Here is a 6,593-nt window from a genome sequence, read left to right as displayed (position 1 = left end):
CAGGGTCCTGGTAGCGTAGGGCTAAAGACAGTACTGATGAAGGTCTGAGGACCCTAAAACAGTGAAATAGAGCAAACCACACAGGCCTGGACTCAAATCCTAGGTTTGACACTGACTTTCTTAGTCATTCAACCTCTTAGAGTTATAGATTCCTCCTGGACAAATCTGAGACTGCACATCTGCCTTGCAGAGTGGTTCATCTCTGCCAAATATCAGCCTTCCAATAAACAATGGTTATTGTTGTCTTTAACATGAAGTCACTTGGCAGAGGACAGCGAACTCAGAGCAGTGAGAAGAGAGAGCAGAACCCTTGGGAGAGGGAGTGATCAAGGAGAGTGGGGAGAGGTAGGTGAAGTTTCCCTTGGGGGCCAAAGACACCCTTGGACAGCTTAGTTAGATCCAGATATGTCCAACCCTGGCCACGGGTCCACAGCTCACAGGCCTTCAAAATTGTTTTGTGTTATTTCATCTGAGCAGGCTCCTGCTCCATGTTCAGGAAAAAAAAGTCTACTGCTTTTTAAAATCTCCAGACTGTCTCCCACCCTCCATTTTGCACAAGTCCAGCCCACACTGAGACTCTCTCCCATACAGGCTACACAACTGAGCCTCCAAACAGCTCACACCAGTAAACAGGCCCCCAAGACCCAGGAGGCACACACTGTGGGAAATGCACACACGGGTAAAGAGACAGGCCTGCTAATATGTTCACAGGTTGGAGGTCTTTCTCCCGAATGCAGACGAGATATTGCTGCAGTAAAAGGTGAAATTGCTCGGCCCTATCTTCCAAGCACGGACCAGGGAGGAATCCCTAAGACCAAGCTGACACAGCTCATAAATCTCCCACATTTCTGTTTGTCCCAACCTGCATCATTTCAAGTACATGTGGGATTGTCACATTTTAAGAAAATAAATAAAATGAAATGGTAGATTCGCCTTTGTGATCCTGATGTGCAGATTACATATTATTACGTTATGTATCTCACACCCTCCAGTGCATTTGCACTAGGGTATGATTATTGGATTTTGATGTATTGCCAACCTCAAACTCAAATAAATATTTTTCTCTACTAAGTGATGCTGGGAAGGAAGCCACTTCTTAAACATAAAGCCTATTTGTGTGGTTTAGTAAGAAATGCAAGGAAGCCAAAGTGAGGAAGAATAAATATGCCAGCTCTGGTCTTCCATGGTAAGTCTTGTATATCTAGTCCCTTAAACCCCAGAAAAATAGACAGACACAGAAAAGAGGCCTGGAGCCTGCTCTAATTCTCAGAAGAATTCATGCACTCACTCAACAGACATTTATTCAACATCTACGATGTGCCGGGCACGGTTCTGGACATCAAGGGTAGGACAGTGAAGAAAGCAGACAAAAATACCTGCCCTCCAAAAACCTGCATTCTGAAATGAGAAGAGAAAATCAATGAGTAAAATACATAACATTTCTGTGCATAAGAACCTTAGAGAAAAATTAATTTAGTCAGTGGGATAGGGAGTATGCTTGGTACCAATTTTAAATGGGTGGTCAGAAATGGCCTTGTGGAAAGAGTAACATTTGACACAAGCCCAGTAGGAAGTGAGGCAGCCAACCCTGGAGATATCTGTGAGAGGGAAGTGCATGAAAGCAGATGGAACAGTAAGTCCAGAGACCCTGAAGCAGCAGCAGGCCTGCAATATTCAGAAGACAGTCAAAGCCTGAAGCGGAGCAAGAGTAAGCAAGGGGCAGTGAAGCAGAAGCGAGGGGTCAGAGAGGTGGTGGGGGAAAGGGTGGCCACGTTGGTAGCGCCTTACAGGCCACTGTAATAACCTTGGACTACTTTAGGTCTATTGTACAGTGATGGGTGAAACAAATATTGTCCCTGCTTTTTCAGAGACTATATTATGACTGAAAATCCTTCAGTAGCCAAATATGTGTAGAGTGAGAAATGTTATAGTTGGGGAGGGGTGCTTGAGAGGAGTGATGGGTAAGTCAGAGAGAGACCCCTTCCAGCCCACTGCTACCCCCCCCACCACCATGGAAACCTCTCTTTTGAAAGTCTCTGGTTATCTGAAGACACCACTCAAGAAGGGGTCTGACCTCCCCTCTTTACTGCCCTTAATGTAGCTTAAACAGTTGGCAAACTTTAGAAACCAAGAGAAAATGAAATATTAAAAAGGACATAGAATTTAATATGGTATAATTTCACCTCTCACATAGGTCTAAAGAAGTATAACTTTATGTTGTTAAAAAAACATATGGATACTTACCTGGCAGGGGAGATACCATGATCATGAAGGTGGTTTCCCCAGGACGAGGCTCACTCATTGCACTGGGAGTGTGCTGACACTTTCAATTTCCCCAAATGGGGGAAACTCGACTGCATAATTTGTGGTACTGGGGGACTGCATGCGTGCTTTCCCCCAGCAATTGGTGTTTAATAATAGAACTGACCAGTTGAGCTGAATGAAAGGCATAAAAATGTTTGAGCTGGACTTTCTCTTGTAGTGCAGTGATTGAGAATCTGCCTGCTAATGCAGGGGACACAGATCTGAGCCCTGGGAAGATCCCACATGCCGCGGAACAACCGGGCCCGTGAGCTGTAACTACTGAGCTTGCGTGTCTAGAGCTTGTACTCCCCAATGAGAAATGCCACAAAGTGAGAGGCCCTCGCTCGCCACAACTAGAGAAAGTCCACACACAGAAACAAAGACCCAACACAGCCAAAAATAAATAAATAAATTATATATATATATATATATATATATATATATATATATATGGAATCCTAGAAGATGGCGGAGTAGAAGGACATGCTCTCACTCCCTCTTGTGAGAGCACTGGAATCACAACTAACTGCTGAACAATCATCGACAGGAAGACACTGGAACTCACCAAAAAAGATAGCCCACATGCAAAGACAAAGGAGAAGCCAAAATGAGATGGTAGGAGGGGTGCAATCACAATAAAATCAAATCCCATAACTGCTGGGTGGGTGACTCACAAACTGGAGAACACTTACATCACAGAAGTCCACCCACTGGAGTAAAAGTTCAGAGCCTCATGTCAGGCTTCCCAACCTGGAGTCCTGCAATGGGAGGAGGAATTCCTAGAGAATCAGATATTGAAGGCTAGTGGGATTTGATTGCAGGACTTTGACAGGACTGGGGAAACAGAGACTCCACTCTTGGAGGGCACATGCAAAGTAGTGTGTGCATCGCGACGCAGGGGAAGGAGTGGTGACCCCAAAGGAGACTGAACCAGACCTACCTGCTAGTGTTGGAAGGTCTCCTGCAGAGGCAGGGGGTGGCTGTGGCTCACTGTGAGAACAAGGACACTGACAACAGAAGTTCTGGAAAGTACTCCTTGGTGTGAACCCTCCCAGAGTCCGCCATTAGTCCCACCAAAGAGCCGGTTAGGCTCCAGTGATGGGTCACCTCAGACCAAACAACCAACAGGGAGGGAACCCAGCCCCACCCATCAGCAGACAAGAGGATTAAAGTTTTACTGAACTCTGCCCACCAGAGTGACACCCAGCTCTAACTGCCACCAGTCCCTCACATCAGGAAACTTGCACAAGCCTCTTAGATAGCCTCATCCACCAGAGGGCAGAGAGCAGAAGCAAGAAGAACTAAAATCCTGCAGCCTGTGGAACAAAAACCACATTCACAGAAAGACAGACAAGATGAAAAGGCAGAGGGCTATATACCAGATGAAGGAACAAGATAAAACCCCAGAAAACAATTAAATGAAGTGGAGATAGGCAACCTATCAGAAAAAGAATTCAGAATAATAATAGTGAAGATGATCCAGGACCTCAGAAAAAGAATGGAGGCAAAGATCGAGAAGATGCAAGAAATGTTTAACAAAGACCTAGAAGAATTAAAGAACAAACAGAGATGAACAATACAATAACTGAAATGAAAAACACTCTAGATGGAATCAATAGCATAATAACTGAGGCAGAAGAACAGATAAGTGACCTGGAAGAGAGAAGGGTGGAATTCACTGCTGTGGAACAGACTAAAGAAAAAAGAATGAAAAGAAATGAAGACAGCCTAAGAGACCTCTGGGACAACATTAAATGCAACAACATTCGCATCATAGGGGTTTCAGAAGGAAAAGAGAGAGAGAAAGGAACTGAGAAAATATTTGAAGAGATTATAGTCAAAAATTTCCTTAACACGGGAAAGGAGATTGCCACCCAAGTCTAGGAAGTGCAGAGAGTCCCAGGCAAGGATAAACCCAAGGAGAAACATGTTGAGACACATAGTAATCAAACTGACAAAAATTAAAGACAAAGAAAAATTATTGAAAGCAACAAGGGAAAAATGACAAATAACATTCAAGGGAACTCTCATAAGGTTAACAGCTGATTTCTCAGCAGAAACTCTACAAGGCAGAAGGGAGTGGCATGATATATTTAAAGTGAGGAAAGGGAAGAACCTACAACCAAGATTACTCTACCCAGCAAGGTTCTCATTCAGACTCAATGGAGATATCAAAAGCTTTACAGACAAGCAAAAGCTAAGAGAATTCCTCAACACCAAACTAGCTCTACAAAAAATGCTAAAGGAAATTCTCTAGGTGGGAAAAACAAGAGATGAAAAGGACCTACAAAAGCAAACCTGTAACAATTAAGAAAATGGTAATAGGAACATACATATCGATAATTACCTTAAACGTGAATGGATTAAATCCTCCAACCAAAAGACACAGGGTCACTGAATGGATACAAAAATAAGACCCATATATATGCTATCTAAAAGAGACCCACTTAGACCTAGGGATACATACAGACTAAAGGTGAGGGGATGGAAAAAGATATACCATGCAAATGAAAATCAGAAAAAAGCTGGAGTAGTAATGCTTATATCAGATAAAATAGACTTTAAAATAAAGAATGTTACAAGAGACAAGGAAGGTCACTACATAATGATCAAGGGATTAATCCAAGAAGATATAACAATTATAAATTTATATGCACCCACATAGGAGCACCTCAATGCATAAGGCACCTGCTTACAGTTATAAAAGAGAAAATTGACAGTAACACATAACAGTGGGAGACTTTAACACCTCACTTACATCATCCAAATGGAAAATGAATAAGGAAACACAAGCTTTAAATGACACAATAGACCAGATAGATTTAATTGATATTTATAGAACATTCCATCTATAAACAGCAGATTACACTTTCTTCTCAAGTGTGCACACAACATTCTCCAGGATATATCACATCTTGGGTCACAAATCAAGCCTCAGTAAATTTAAGAAAATTGAAATCATATCAAGCATCTTTTCTGACCACAGCCCTATGAGATTAGAAATCAATTACAGGGAAAAAAATGTAAACAACACAAACACATGGAGGCTAAACAATACATTACTAAACAACCAAAAGATCACTGAAGAAATCAAAGAGTAAATCAAAAAATACCTAGAGACAAATGACAACTGAAACATGACAAGGCAAAACCTATGTGATGCAGCAAACGCAGTTCTAAGAGGGAAGTTTAAAGCAATACAAGCCTACCTCAAGAAACAAGAAAAATCTCAAATAAACAATCTAACCTTACACCTAAAGGAACTAGAGAAAGAAGAACAAACAAAACCTAAAGTTAGCAGAAGGAAAGAAATCATAAAGATCAGAGCAGAAATAAATGGAATAGAAACAAAGAAAACAATAGCAAAGATCAATAAAGCTAAAAGCTGGTTCTTTGAGAAGGTAAACAAAATTGATAAACCATTAGCCAGACTCATCAAGAAAAAGAGAGAGAGGACTCAAATCAATAAAATTAGAAATGAAAAAGAAGTTACAACAGACACCGCAGAAATACAAAACATCCTAAGAGATTACTACAAGCATCTCTATGTCCAAAAAATGGGCAACCTAGAAGAAATGGACAAATTCTTAGAAAGGTATAACCTCCCAAGAGTGAACCAGGAAGAAATAGAAAATATGAACAGACCAACCACAAGTAATGAAACTGAAACTGTGATTAAAAATCTTCCAACAAAAAAAATCCAGGACCAGATGGTTTCACAGGTGAATTCTATCAAACATTTAGAGAAGAGCTAACACCCATCCTTCTCAAACTCCTCCAAAAAATTGCAGAGGAAGGAACACTCCCAAACTCATTCTATGAGGCCACCATCACCCTGATACCAAAACCAGACAAAGATACTACAAAAAGAGAAAATTACAGACCAATATCACTGATGAATATAGATGCAAAAATCCTCAACAAAATACTAGCAAACAGAATCCAACAACACATTAAAAGGATCATACACCATGATCAAGTGGGATTTATCCCAGGGATGCAAGGATTCTTCAATATACACAAATCAATCAATGTGATACGCCATATTAACAAATTAAAGAATAAAAACCATATGATCATCTCAATAGATGCAGAAAAAGCTTTTGACAAAATTCAACACCCATTTATGATAAAAACTCTCCAGAAAGTGGCACAGAGGGAACCTGCCTCAACACAATAAAGGCCATATACAACAAACCCACAGCAAACGTCATTCTCAATGGTGAAAAATGGAAAACATTTCCTCTAAAATCAGGAACAAGACAAGCATGTCCACTCTCGCCATTAGT

At 41.1% G+C, this 6,593-nt stretch overlaps 1 non-coding gene across 1 annotated transcript; it reads left to right on the top strand.

Moving 5' to 3' along the window:
• The first annotated feature begins 2,236 nt into the window (after nt 1–2,236).
• LOC132494550 (U1 spliceosomal RNA) lies at nt 2,237–2,400 on the top strand. Its single transcript, XR_009533126.1, has one exon. It is a non-coding gene; the product is annotated as a U1 spliceosomal RNA (small nuclear RNA).
• Nucleotides 2,401–6,593: the final 4,193 nt, after the last annotated feature.

The sequence above is a fragment of the Mesoplodon densirostris genome, chromosome 7, assembly GCF_025265405.1.
Source record: "Mesoplodon densirostris isolate mMesDen1 chromosome 7, mMesDen1 primary haplotype, whole genome shotgun sequence".
Classification (NCBI taxonomy): domain Eukaryota; kingdom Metazoa; phylum Chordata; class Mammalia; order Artiodactyla; family Ziphiidae; genus Mesoplodon; species Mesoplodon densirostris.
The sequence above is the reverse complement of the archived record's forward strand: the minus strand, read 5'-3'. Positions and strand labels throughout refer to the sequence as shown.